The sequence below is a fragment of the Acanthopagrus latus genome, chromosome 5 (genome assembly GCF_904848185.1).
Source record: "Acanthopagrus latus isolate v.2019 chromosome 5, fAcaLat1.1, whole genome shotgun sequence".
Lineage (NCBI taxonomy): Eukaryota > Metazoa > Chordata > Actinopteri > Spariformes > Sparidae > Acanthopagrus > Acanthopagrus latus.
This window is the reverse complement of record NC_051043.1, coordinates 19,662,007-19,677,187: the sequence shown is the minus strand read 5'-3', so window position 1 is coordinate 19,677,187 and position 15,181 is coordinate 19,662,007. Positions and strand designations below refer to the sequence as shown.

Genomic DNA, 15,181 nt, shown 5'->3' with positions numbered 1-15,181 from the left:
TAGCATGAAGAGCTCTGGAAAAAAAGTGTTTCCATATTTGTTTAAGCGATTCTTCACTACTATAATGTCCTGGCAGAAATCCTGTGAGGGCATTGATAAGGCATGTTTGAATTAAAATAAGGAAAACACGATTAAAAAGATTCGATGGCTAAATGTTTTGCCATTGTGCTCATAGACAGCCATCCATTCTTTCAGTATCGATCCAAGAAAATCTGTTTCTCCCTCTTTCTCTCCAGCTGAAAGCCCGACCCTCACCTCCTCTTCTCTCTCTCGCTCACCACTAACTGCTCTTCAATCAAGTGTAAAAGACCTTAAACGTCTTAGATGACATCCGGCCTGAAACCCTGCTCGTGCACAGCCCTGATACGTCCATGTTTAACTATGCAAATCAGACATCACATGTTCATGATGCTGATGATGCGAGCGGGTTTATTCAGAAATGTACTTCCAGTTTTGCTTCGCCTGTGTTTCTATTGCCCCACGCCTGTGTTCGTGTTTGTCAGTTTGTCTGTTTGGATGGATGTCTCAGCTGGCAGTGCAGTGCAACATCACAGATGAGTCAGACAGGCCTGAGCTCGCTCTGACAGAGAGAGGGGGACGGATGAGGCCGGCAGGGGAGAAAAATTGCAGCCCTAAAAAGGCAATCATCAGTGATTATTGTACCGGTGTCTCTGAAACATAATCATGAGCTCTGTGTCATATTATCAAAAAGAATGGCCGGTAATGACTGCGAGTACTTTTTCAATACAATTCTTCAGGTGGGACGGATGTCGGAGTCATTTTCATAACACACTGAGACTTCGAGAAGCCGCGGCACTTTGCCTCTCAGAGATTTCGCTTGCGAAAGTAATGTTGCTTCTTCTTCTCAGTTGTCAGAAGTTCTAAAAAAATATTTGGGTAATGAGTTCACTGGAGGAGACAAGGATTTCTTTTTAAAAAATCCACCAACTTGCTTCTGCCTACTAATGTTTAAAAAACAGCCGCGTCTGCTGCACTAATGGAGGACACAGAAAGGATGAATATGAAGGACTTGTACAGCGAGCAGCACTCTAAGTCAAGGACCTGCTTTTTTCTTCTTTTTGCACAAAGGTTAAAAGAACGTACACTTCAGTGACAAAAAAAAAAACTTAAATAAACATCGTCGTGGGTATTCGCTCGCTGAGGTCAAAGCTTTGCCTCGGTGCTATATTTAGCAGTCTTACATTTAAGTGCTGATTATTATGCAACCAAAAATATGCCCAAAACAAGCACTTAAACGAGAAATGCTCGAGAGTGGAGGACGAAAAAAAAAAGCTCTGTCTTGTTCGTTGCGATCATGGGGGAATCGTCACACAGACCCACGCTCTGGATCCAATTTCCCCCAAATGCATAAGTGAATTGCCTCTTTTTTCCCCAGCGTGCCTCGTCCCCAGCCATACGTTACATCAGAGTGTTCCTCGGCCGGAAGTTAATGTGTAGGAAACACACAATATTTTTAGATTTTTTATTAATGAACTGGATGTGAACTGTGCATGGTTTGTGTGTGTGTGTGTGTGTGTGTGTGTGTGTGTGTGTGTGTGTGTGTGTGTGAAGAGTTGGAGATGTGCTGTAATTGGATGAAGTGTTTGATTCATGGTGGCTGGGTGTTTCAGAGGAAGTCCCTTTCATCTTTTCATCACTCATCTCCAGCATCCCTTCCCTCTGTTATTTTCTCTGTCAATCTTTTGTTTTCTCCCACTTTGTTCCTCCCCTCACCCCCCCATCATGCCCTTTCCGTCTCCCTCTCTCTCTTTATTTTCTTCTTCTTCCTCCCGTTCTTTCCTCTCCTCATTCCACCACCTCCGTCTCTCTGTTTGCAGCTTGCCTATCTGCATGTCTGTGTTTTGGCTGTGTGGGCGCGATCCTGTCAAAACCTGCTGTGGTGTGTGTGTGTGTGTGTGTGCGCGCGCATATGAGTGTGTGTGAACAAATGTGTCATTGTGCATTTCCTTTTGCCTGTGCTTGTATTTGTGTGTTTGTTGGTTGTGTGTGTCTAATTTATGCTGGTGTGTGTGAGTGTGTTAACGATATTTGCGTTTGTTCTCTGTAAGTATGTCAGCAAGAATTTCTGTGTGTGAATTCTGTGTGTTTTCCTTTTCTACCTGTGTGTCTACCATGAGAGTGTGTGTGCATTTTCCTGTGTGATTTGCATGTGTGTCTGTGTGTGTGTTTGTGTGTGTGTGTGTTTGTCTATACGTCTTCCCTTTTCCGTTTCCCCGTTCTGTCAGGCTTGAAAAAAGAAAAAAAAATCATTTTCTAAAATAAACCACTTTTTCTTTCCACTGGATGAGAGGGAGAGAGAGAGAAGGGAGGAGAAAAAAAAAGTCCGCTTGTTTGATCGATCGCTAACCCAAAGCTCAGCTTTGATTTTACCACGCCTAATCAATGCGCCCTTATGCGCGCTCGCTCTCACGCACACACGCATACACAAGGAAAACAGCTTTGAGATTTTCTTAGCTGCAGGTTTCAGATTTTCAAACAGAGATGAGTTGAGAGTGTGGCGCCAAGTGCCTCTCAACCCGCTCCCTACTGTTTCCTCCTCCTCTCCGTGGTGGGAAACTTTCTAAGAAGCACTTTTCACTTGGAATAAGAATGCTTTGCCCATGTGAGGCGGCTCCGTGAGACGCTGTTTTATTTTTTTATATTTATGCATGATTCTTCGGCAGGGTGTCTTTTGTATTTTAAGTCGCGCTCTCTTAACCTTTATGGCCCCTGACAATGAATGGGTAACACATTAAGTACAGATTGGTATTCAGTGCCATTTGATGGCTCCCACAGGCTCTGAATGCAACACAGCTGCTGTAAATACAATCCCGGGTTTTCCTTGTCTCTTGCTCAATCGCTGTCCTTTTTCTCTTCTGTTCTTCCTCCATCAACGTTTCTCGTTGGTCTTGAGCCTGGTTCTGTTGCCCTCTTGCCCTGCTCCAGGTGGTCTTCCTCCCGGCGGTCCAAAAGCACCCGTGATAGAGGTGTTAACGGCAACACTACTTGGCAAGGTTGCTAACTAGCAGCTACAGTTGCAGGTTGATTTCAGTTAACTCCGTAAAATCAAAGAGAGGCAAGCTGAGCAGGCAGAGCAGCCATCGGGAGGAATTCCCGACATCTGAGGGGAAACCAGAGAACATTTTCATCCATAACAAATCAACCAGTTTCACTCAAATCAGTGATGCCGGGTTGTGTGTGTGTGTGCTCCCGTCAAGCGTTCCGCACTGTGATCCTTCCTGCTCACCGGAGTTACACAGCAAAGAAACAAGCGGGTCGGAGTGGCGATAGAGATAGAGCCAAGACAAGCCATTCCCCCTATTGCAAGTCAATGTACCATCAAAAAGTTGTTGAAGCAGTTATTCTAAGGGGAAATACTACATAATGTTGCTCTAATAAATGTGAAATTGAGTAATGATTCTGAGAGGACATGCATTCCTATATTTGAATGTGTATGAGATGTCGCAGTTCCCTTCAAAACAGAGCAGACCAAGACCGCTGCCACCCAAAAGGAAATGCTATCCTGTGTGTGGGTGTGTTTTTCGCATACTGAATAATTGGGTCAGCGGGGTTTCCATCCTACTGGATTTGTGCGTGTCTGAGTGTGCGACACTGGTCCTGTGTGTGTGTGTGTACAGCCCGAATCCTCATGCAGCGAGATGGCACAACACAGCCGGCTCTTGACCCAGACAGCTCTGTCTGTAGGTACGTTCCGATCAAACCCAGCCTTTGTTTTCCATCTGCTCCCTAAAGGTCTTCGACAGCTGTGTTCATGCTCTCGTCTGCCATCTTTAATAAGGGCTGTAGTCGTTCATACGTGTCTTGCCTGTCAGTAGCGCTCGGGGTAGGTTGGATACACGCAGTCGGCGCACCACATATAGCAGCCATCACACTTACAGCTAATGGTCTGAAGATAAAGTGCATCCGCTCTGGTCCTCGTGTCCCTATATGTTGAGATGTTTGAACAGTATTTTGGGAAACATTACCATGGCAACTGAGGTTATGCAGAGAGGGATACGAGTTGTGCATGCCTCAGCACACAGTCTGATGTTATAGGTAGAGATTCAGCTGGTGCAGGAGTCCTTATATTTACTTTTGTGTGTGCCTCCTGAACTGCAGCTGCACTTTAGCCTCAACCAGAAAGAGCATCAGGAAGGAATTGAATCTTGCTCTGTTTTGAAAGCCGCCGGAACATCGGAGGAAGCGCGTGGTGGGGCTACAGTATACTCTCCAGAGACACACTGAAATTTGCTGTTGCAAAGGGCTAATGTGGCTCTACACTCAATAAAGAAGACGGTAACCTACTAACGGTACGGACCTGACCTGTGTCAATCTCTCTGTTGTCTCAGATCTCCAAAACTGAACACTATGAAATGCAGCATGAGGACACAAGCAGCTATCCTCGTAAACTTAGTTTTTCTTACATCCATTTATTCATACTTCCTCGGGGCAGAGTGGAGCAGAAATAAAAAACATTTTCATTGTTTAGAAGTTCATTGTTCTCCTTGAATCGCTTTGCTTGCTTTATGGCAAATGTTGGAGCAGGTACTATAGAGAAAATCCAACAGGGGACAACCAGGTTTAGTAATCTTTTACTAATAAATACCTTGATAAATACCTTGCATCCTTTTAGCAGACTAAACAAATGCAGTGCCGACGTCCTTGTCCCCATTTTCAAACCCACTCCTAAAGCGTTCCCAAGCCAGATCACATATACTGTATTATTTCTCCAGTGTGTTGTCGGTCCACCTTGGGGTGCTCAGAAGTGATCCAAAGGAAGGCACCCAAAGGTATTCCAGGGATGTCCAACTTAAACAACTTGCAAAATGTACAGTTTTAGATCATCTTGGCGATGCAGCGCCAGGGAGAAGTTGTTTCAAGATGATGAAGCCATACTTCATGATGTTAAATTGCGTTGCATTGTTAAACGGGTCTTAATTCGTTAAATCTCCATAAATGAAGTGGACGGATTATTAGAAACGCTGTGGAATGAAATTCTTTCCAGTACACCGCAGCTAACTTCATGACCAACACACAAAGACCTAAAGTCCTAAATGTCCTAAATGTCTAATGCTTAGAGTGCAGTTTTTTTTGGCAAACAGGACAAAACCTTGAATCTTATTTGTTACAGTCACTCTCCTTTTTAAGTGAACGCTGTAACATGCAGTGCAGCGTCTTGCACACTCCTGCAGCTTTGGTCGGGAGAGAAAAGTTGAAGACAGAGCAGGGGCTGACACAGGTGAGAAGATCTGGTGGGATGTGATTCTAGTCCAGTGGGGATAGGGAACGCGTGGGACCTTAGTTACTATCTTTGGGCACAGAAGTCCCATTTTTTATGCCGGTTGAACAGCTGCTGCACCCCGGCCACATCCCGAGGAGAGGTTGTTCGGAAAAGCTCAGGTGGTGCTCCCCTTTTCAGCAACTTCGTATAGTGCCACCTTATTTAGTCCTGCCCGATGAAGGCCAGACTTCATAGTGTAGTATAGATGCATTATCAGAACTTCACAGAGGTTAGCGGATGTGCCGTAAGTACATCCTTAAATTATAATTACCTCCCATCCTTCTCTTCTCTCCCGGCTGAACAAGTGGCGGAGCTCTCACTTCAGAGCCGGCGGTGAGAGGACGCATTTTTGCAAACAGCATACCTCGTGACCTTCTCTTCTCTTCTTCTCACCGTGCCTTCCTTTGTCGCTCTCCACCATTAACGCTCTCATCTCTCCTTTCCTCTCCCTCTCTCCCTCTCTGGTCGCTCTCATCTGGCTCTCATGTCCTCCACCCGTGTCACTCGCTCCCTCTCTTTCTGTTCTCTGATATTGTCCCTTAACCTTTTGTCCTTTCTCCATCCTCCCCATCCTCGTCAGAAGGGGGTCTATCTATCTATCTATCTATCTATCTATCTATCTATCTATCTATCTATCTATCTATCTATCTATCTATCTATCTGTCTATCTGTCTATCTATCTATCTATCTCTTTTTAGAAAACGTTCTGGATAATAATTTCTTCCAACAAAGCTCAGAACAACAAAAGACTTTTTCAAGGATGAGCAAAACCCGGAAATCCTGTTTTTACCTGACCCAGACCGACTGTTATCTCTTCATACAAAAAAGATCCAACATTTTCCACAAAAAGTGGAAAAACTACAGCAATGTCCGATTTTTAGATAAGAGCCAGAAGACAATGCAGAAGGGAAAAGAGGAGGTTAAAATGTGACGGAGGGGACGGAGAATCTGATGAAACAGGAAGCCGCGTTCACTCTTTTTCTATAATGCATCTGTCTGAGATAATTGTGTTCAGACCTATAAGCATACTCGAGTCTGACTTTGCAACATGAGAGCCTAGGTTGTGTTAGGTGTGAAGACGGCAACAGCGAGGAATATAGGCAAAAAGTGACGAAGATGTGATGGCTAACAGAGGAGGAAAATGATAGGACTGATTAGAAAAAGATTATCATTTTTGAGATTAGAAAAAAAAAGTAAATATGTCAAAAAATAAAAAGGTGAGGAGGAGACAGAACAAGGAGGAAGATGAGACATGAAAGATGAGGCACGAAGGGATGGGATGGGATACAATTGGTACAGGTTTGTCCAATCGAGGCCTCAGGTGGACCGAGAAAATGCTGAGCGGATGGTTTTCACTCAGAGAAGGATGTTGAAGGAGAGAGAGGGGGAAGAGAGAGAATGAAAAGGGTGAAAGGGGAAGAACTGAGAGCCAGTCACCGCAAGTGGGAACTGAGAGGGGGAGAGTGGATATGGATAGAAAAGTTAAAGAGAGAAGCGGGTGAAATTGTAGCTGGAGGGGATGGATGGGATGCTGAGAGGGCCAGAAGTGAAAAAAAAAAGGATTAAAGTAAGGTGAAAGGGGATGGAATAAGAAGCTCCCTCACTTTTTGGATGTTAGGGAATATCAGCAACTTTTTTGGCGACCTAAAATCCTGCAAATTTTCTGGCCAGATGTGCTAGGGTCTTTAAGTGGAGACTGTCCCCGAGTCTGTGAATAAAACAGTTCATTTGTTGATTCTTTCACCATTTGAATTCTCATTTAGTTTTAATTTGTTGAATTTTTTTTTTTTTTTAGCAGTTCTAGTTCTGGGTTTCTTTGGTTCTTTTTTTAGCTTCAGTCTCATTTCCATTGTGACAAATGGTTATGCTTCTGGTTTTTGCTGACAAAAAACTGAATCAGAGAGAAAGGGAACACAGAGGAGGCAAGAAATAGAAGGAAAGAGTTTACTTGAACTTGAAAGGAATACAACATACTGGTAACATACATACATAACTGAAATATAGCAAACCTGTCCCAACATGGCCATTTACTATAACAAGGGACTGTCAGGATTGTGTGTTTACAAAAGTTCCAGGTCCACTCTGTAAGAAAGCTGATTTTTGAGTCTCATTCTCACCTCTTCAAATACTGATGATGGCGCCCAACTTGACCTACAAGCATCAGATTGGACCAGTTGGGAACCAGACTCAAAAATCAGCTTTCGCTCAAAGTGGACCTTTAATTTGTGCGATAAACTCCCCTCTTGAATGGCGCATTTCCAGGCCTCTGGATTATGCTAACAGCTCCTCTAGAGGGGCATGTGAAAATGTGCCAATTCCTCTTCTTCTTTTGTTTCTTTTGCATCAATTTGGATGTGGCACTGACACGTTGCCTTTCAAAGTAAAATAAGATCAAACCCTTCAATGACATGTGTAGAAAGATGAGGGAATAAGGAATATTTGTTGAATTAATTCATGAAACTAGCACAGACGACAGATGGGAGGCAGCAGTGAAGTGCAATGATTTACAAAGATAACGGACGTGCTACTGTTGTGATTTGATTATGTAACCGTGTTACACGCTACACTTTTTTCGGCATAAAAGTAGTTCATGGAATCACTGATTCACACTTTCTTTTGCCATCTGTTTGCTTAAATTCCTCCTCACACACTCGCGGAACGAAACAAAACCGGGCAGAGACGCGACAGACAGAAAGAGAACGAGGGGCAGTCGAGGGGATGTGTGAGGTCTAAATCTACTCTCGTAGAAAAAGTTCCATCAAGAAAAAAAAGAGAGGGAATGGAGGGACTGATTAAACCCGTCTTAGAGAGAAAGAAAGACATCGTGACAAGGAGTCTGCCTGAGAAATACCTGAACCTGACATGAGAGCGTGCTGAGGGGGGCGGCTTGAATTGATCCGTGAAGAAAGAAAAAAAAAGAAAAAAAAAAGAAAAAACGAGAGACCGACATGTTGGGGGAAAAAGACCATGTAATGTGTGGAAGGTATGGACAAGGTGATCATTCAACCATCGCGCCCAGACATTATTGGATAACTGGATTTCTTAACAAGTAATAAGGTAGCTGAGCCCAGAGAGGAATGGAGCGGGGGACGCCAAGAGAGAGGTTTTCACGCTTTGCTTCAGGCAGGTCATTAAAAAGGTCCATGTAGAATGATGCAGCCAAGGCAGGGGGGTATTTTCTTTTAAGCCTCAGTGAATCAGGATTATAGTTGGGCGGACACAAAGCATACCGAATATAATGTTGGCGAAACTATATATATTTCACAGCACATTGCACATTTTGCATCTGTCTTTCCTCTGGTGTGAAGCAGTTGCGAGGTCGCTTGAAGCCCTGGGTGTCACGCGGAGACCTGATGTCCCTTCAGAAGAGGAGCCCTTCGCCTGTCAGATTCTATCACGCAATGACTGATGTTTGAATCTTTTCAGATCCTTCAGTTTTACTGCAGGATTCATGGAAAAGGTGTTGTGATCATTGAACCCATTCCGATTTGAAATGGAGATAAAGCAAATTAGCAAGAGTTTTATCCTTCCTTTGCTGAAGATCTTTAAAAGCCAGCCGAGTTCAAAGATATGTTGACCCGTCCAACCACCCTGACCTCGTCTCTACAGCCACTGTAGTTACCTCCTCCTTAGCCTGCATAATAATTAATATGGTTGCCAGGAATACAGTAGGTAATTTTCTGGTGACTCCCAAAATGATGATCTAAGTATTGGATAGTATCAGCCACTATCGTAGAGGACCATTGTCGTCATGTGGTTAATGTTGTGAAGCGCAGGGGAAAATAGTGGTTTTGGTTAAAAATGACTATGCTAGTTATGCAAGTTTATACACATTGTTGAAAGAAGTTAGACAATAAGGTTTGGTCATCACAGGAGACACACAGCACTCTCCTGGGTGAGAGTCTTATGTTCGACCCATCCATCCTTCTTCACTCAGCCAGATGAGTCAGCACTGATTCATCCTTCACATATCTGTAACCTCTTCTCTCTTCCTTCTCCTTACTGTTTGACAGTTGTTTTTCTTACGATATATAGGGACGATGTCCATTCCGTCCCTGGTTGCGGTGCGTTAATCAGCTTACTTGCTGCCATCCAAAAAATGGAGACAGCAGGCCTTTCGTCGCAGAACACACTGCTGGGTTATCACCAGAGTTCACGCCAGATCTCACTTTTCTCTTTTATCCTTCTCTCACAGACTCCTCACTTCTCACTTTCAAGTTCAGCATCTCTCGTCTCTTCTCTCCTCGCCGTTGCCTTAATTTGCTTTTTCTTATCCCTCCCTTCACCCCGTCGTCGCCCTTCCCCTCCTCCCCCAAACAAAGAGAGAAGTGGTGAAGAAAGATGAACAGATGAGACGGCTGAAAGGCAGCACTGGAAAAGAAAGAGGGAGGCCGTAAGAGGGAACTGATAAAAGTGAAACAGATAAAAAAAAAGGTGTGGAGAAATAGTGTGGATGGACAATAGAGGAGGGGAGTATAATAGGAGAAGTGAAGAAAAGGAGAGGTAGTTAAGAGGTGAAAGGAATGAGTGGTTAAAAAAAAGTGGGATGGAGGGGTAAAAGAGAGGGCAGGCCTCTAGTAAATGTGTATGCGTGTGATGTCAGTGTGTGTGTCTGTGTGTCTGTGTGTGTGTGTGTGTGTATGTGTAGACAGCTATATATAGATCCAGCTGAGCAAGTTAACATAGCTGTAAGACTGAGGAGGGAGGAAATGTGTGTGTGTGTGAGTGAGTGTGAAGATGGTGGGTGACAGTGTGCATGTGAGTCAGTGTGTTTATTTGCCTGAAAGTGTGCATTTAACAGTGTGTGTGCGTGTGTGTGTGTGTGAAGGGTGCAGGCACAGAGAGATGAGATGAGAAGCCTTTAAAAGCCATATTAGCGAGTGCCTTGAAAGCCAAGTGGCAGCTTCTGTACTCCCCAGCCACACACACACACACGCACACACACGCACACACAAACACACACACAAAATCCAGACATACTCATACACATTAAGCACATTAAGTCAGCTTTAATCATACAGCATGATGGTGTGTGTGTGTGTGTGTGCGCGCGCGCTCGCTTCTGCAAGGCCGCTTAATGTTCATAATGGCGTACTCTTCCACAGTAATAGATCTGTCATTCAGCACAATTAAAGGGACACACACACACACACACACACACACACACACACACACACGCGCGCGCGCGCGCGCGTACTTGCACATGTACGCTTTCAAGAACCTTCTTTGTCTGTCTGTTTCTCTCCCGCACGCACGCGGACGTAAACCTACACACACACACACACACACACACACACACACACACACACACACGCACACACACACGAGACAGTTGAAAGCCCCGTCAATGTGTCATTATCAAGTCATCACACTCACAAATTGAGGAGTGTGTTTGCAGCGCTGTCACATTCCCTTTAATTGGCATTGGAAAAATAACACACACACATACACACACACACACACACACACATGCACAGACTTTCTCATGCACATTTCCTTTTGAATGGTGAAAATGTAATGCTTGTATTAAGGATTAGGTCACAAGCTGTCACATTTCCTCCCCTGTTATAATTAAGAGTTATGTAATACAATACTGCCAGACACACTGCTGGGCACACACACTCGCAGACATATGCACATATAGGCACACACACACACACACACACACACACACACACACACACACACACACACACACGCATGCTTCCACACACATTCATGCACACGGGCATTCACCCCCGTCACACATACATTCGGACGCACACACACATGCACACTCACTTGCGCGTAGAAACACACACATGTTGAATGGAGAGAGCGGATGTAACGCATGCTGCCTCTGGGCAAGAGAGGCTTGTGAATTATTGAGACGACGCCCTGAAACAAGTGGTCACACACAGAAAGCACACACACAGACACACACACGTGCATTGTAGTAGTATTGGATGTGCATCCAAGCCTTTTAACACGAGTAAAACAAGCCTCCAGGTAGCAGGGGGAGCAGACAATGATGCTGAAATTTCACAAGCACTCATTTACCGTACGAACAACAGCGTCCACATGACACCAGGCCTAGAAGTGGGAAATCAGCAAGTATAATCCATTAGCAGGGGATGCTTTCCGCCTAATGCTGGCACTCACTATACCCGTGTTATATTAGAACCATACAGTACAAACACTGAGAGATAAAACAAGGATTTCTTTGAGCTTTGATTACCTAAGAGCCGCAAAATCCACTTCTGCCTTGAGCACAATTACCTCTCGATATCGATTTGTGACCTTCAGCCAGGAGTTTATTTTTTCTTCTTTTTTAACCTTTTTGTCAAATCAGCATTTCACAATTATTTTAAGACAACCTGTTCACTTTCTGTCAAACTGGGAGTGAGACAAATGGCACCTTTAAGAAGAAGACTGTAAAATCTAAGTTGAAAATTACTAAAACGGCAGACTGATTTTGTCTTATCTAATTCAAAGAGGCGGTTAACATACATCTGTCCAGAGTGATCCGATCACAAGACGACGGCTTCAAGCCAGTCACTTCACAGTGAGCATTAAATGCATCTGGACAGGGTCTTGAGTGACCTCTTCTGACAAGCTCTTACATCCCAACTTCATGCAGATATGGATGTGAAATATCTTCATGTATAACATTTGGCAAATTAATAAGGAGGCCCAAACAGAAAGTGTTGCAGACAGTTTATCACAGGACGACAAAGAGGTAGCCTACAATAGGTACTGTTCACCACATGTGTTGTAAAACTTGACATGTTCACAGTGTCAGTATAAGACATGCTTCAGACACAGAAGCGGACAAGATGCACTAGGAACTTTAAGGAAAGAAAACATCTTAAAGTTGTTAACTAATTATTCATGCTTAGTCACACCTATTATTAGCACGAGTAATGAATTTATGAGCGCTCAAACCTGCTGACATTGACAGTATAATTACCTTTCGTTGGTTTTTATACATGAATCAAAAATAAATTGCACATCAATGCTGGCGATGACAGGTACTGTGGTGAAATGATGCAGGCACGTCTCTGGTTAGCAGATTAATCACACCCTCTGTTACAGCGGCTATAAGCTTCCCCGGTTAATTTTTGTCATTTTGTTTGATCAGTATCATCAATTTTATGGTGCTGCAATCCAGCAAACATGTAGCAATTCTTCCAGCGTTTATTAAACTCTGACTTGTGATTGTCTCTGAAATCACCTGACACGTAACGTTAGACGCTGGGATAGGCAACCGTCCGCCCTCCCTTTCCCTTTTCATTGCATCGGGAACTATGAGAGAGGAGTAGGAAGAAGATGGATAGAAAAGACGGATGGACGAGAAGATAAATAGATAAGTTGGCTCTCCGCCATCTGGTGAGGGAGACAGAAATGGAGGGTCTGGGAATGAAATAGTGGAGAAAAAAAGAAGAGATGGATGGATGCATAAATGGGATTTCATTCTAGTTCCAAGCCATGGGAATATGAAGGAAAGACAGAGCAAAAAGATGGAGCGAGGCAGACATTGAAATAGAAAGAGACATGGATAGATAGACGATAATGGTTTTTTCTTGCGAAGTTCAAAACTATGGCAATGAGAGAGAGAGAAAGAGAGAGAGAGAAAGACAGACAGACAGACAGAAGGGGAGAGAGACAGAGAGAGAGCGAGAGATGGGTAGATAGATGATAATGGGATTTCTGTCGAGTTGTAAGCCACGGGACTAAGCTTGATGTTTGTTGTGTGCTGACTGACTGAAAGCTGCTTATACACTGCACTAAGCTGAATGTTACATTCGTTATTTACAATAAGCCCGCACATTACTGGGCCACCGTACATTAATAAGCAAGTCTTTTAGTGAAGGAATGAGGGATCCCCATGGAAAAATTGCTTCCGCCGTTGTTGTCCATGCATATAAACACTGTCCCTCGCCTGATGCTTCTATATGACATGATCCTCAGATGAAGACATTGGAACCGCGCTGAAACCATCAACAGATCATTCTCTGGCTATTTTCGCTGACAACCGGATGTGTGACGCAGAAAGAGTGGGCGAGAGGCCGAATTTCTAGGTGATGCACATCCGCAGCTGCTTATGAGATGAGCTGCTCAGTCAAAAACCAACTATCCATGTTCATCAATCTTCAGAGTTTGCTTACATTACACAGTGTTGCTTCGATTGTCCATCACCCCTTTCTCACTATACTATAAGATTCATAAAGGACAGGATTTTGTTGTTTCCATGAAGATGTAGGCTTTGGAAATGCCGTCATGCAAATAGCAGAAGGGGGAAAGAATGCCATCTACAGTAGTGGGCCAATGGCAGGCTTTATACTGACAGTCTACACTCAGCGAGTAAGACAGAGGCAACACAAATCTATTTAAGTCTCTCTCTCTCTCTCTCTTTGCGCTCAGGTCTTAGAGGTTAAGGTTGGAATAAAACCTTTTTTGTGTGTTTGTGACCTTCCAGCTGCTCCACAGCCACACTTCCCCTCACCATATGTTCACAGAGAGAGACAGGAGAGCATATAAAACACAGCAGGAAATGAAGGATCTTAAATAATTATAATGTGCAGAAAGTGCAAAATGTCAGTTATTCATAAATCGTGTCAAATAGTTTAATGGTGATGGTTTAATGTCTGTGTGTCCCCTGTCAGTGAGGGATTAAACATCTCTTGGAGGTGTGTGTGTGTCCTGCCAGCCCTAGTCAGCGAGGTCACCAGCAGGGCGGATGTCTTTCAGACACATACACACACACACATGCACACGCACAAAATCAGGCTGAAAGATAGACGCTTGTTTAATTTCAGATTTTTTAATTTTGGATATGTGTGTGTGTGAATGCGTGTATGCACTTGTGTGTGTGTGTGTGTGTGTGTGTGTGTGCACGCGTTGAGTTCAGAAGTTAGAGGACGGCCAATATCATCGCTCCAGGAGGCCAGAATGACCACTGATCCAGAGACGGAGAGAAAAGCAGTCGAGACATTTTACAAAGCACGGAGCACACATTACAGCTTTCATGGGGCTTCTGAGACTGAGATGAAATAAAACTCCTAACACCATTGAAAGAACACAGATCGTCCACTGAATACCTTTCTTTACACATTCGTCCAAATGTAATTCTGTATTTCAGCATAACCTTGACTTTAATAGTGATGAAGTAGTTTACCAGTCACTCACATGCTCTCACAGAACATACACCTCAGTTCTTCAGTCAGTTAGTTTTCAGTTCACATGCAGGACGGTGAAAAGGAAAGAGACAAATGCTGCTGTTTCTGTCTCCCTCCCTCTCTACAAAAGAGGAATAAATTGCCTCTAAATCATTTTGCAGAAACACTGGCTAACCCTCCTTTTCTCCCTGTCTTCTCTCAGATCCTTATTGTTAATAATTTAAAACTGAATGTGTGTAAAGGAGAGTATATGTCAGAATCTCAGTGAGTTTCACTCATGCGTGGACTGTCACCGATATGCATGTTGTAAATCAGAATTCAGGCGTGTCTGTTTGATTATAGTGGAACAAAAGGGTATGAATAATTAATTATTGGTGACTACAGATATTCATAAATTCACCAACAGCAATCTTGTTTAGATAAATTAGAAATAAATCTTCATATTTTAGGCCAAAGGTGTTTCAGAGGGTTTCAGCTTATACAGCTCCTGGATCAGACACCATCATTTTGTGTAAACGGACTAAGAATGGTATTGATCTTCTCATTTAAATAGTGACTCTACCAGTGTTAAACATTAGAGTGTATTACTACTGCACATGTGTAAAAAGTAGGTGGCTACAGATGAAGTGTTGTGCGACCTGATGAATTGCCATTGAATCAAACACTTGAGCCCTTTGCCTTGATGAAAAAAATAACTCATCAATAATAATGTCCAAGGGAAGTCTGTCTTCAGTTTACAAGT

The 15,181-nt window shown here is 43.6% G+C and overlaps 1 protein-coding gene across 1 annotated transcript in view; it reads left to right on the top strand.

Moving 5' to 3' along the window:
* si:dkey-215k6.1 (transmembrane protein 132C) overlaps positions 1-15,181 on the top strand; it is a 254,962-nt gene that overhangs the window by 46,246 nt on the left and 193,535 nt on the right. The gene's annotated exons all lie outside the window — the stretch shown is intronic.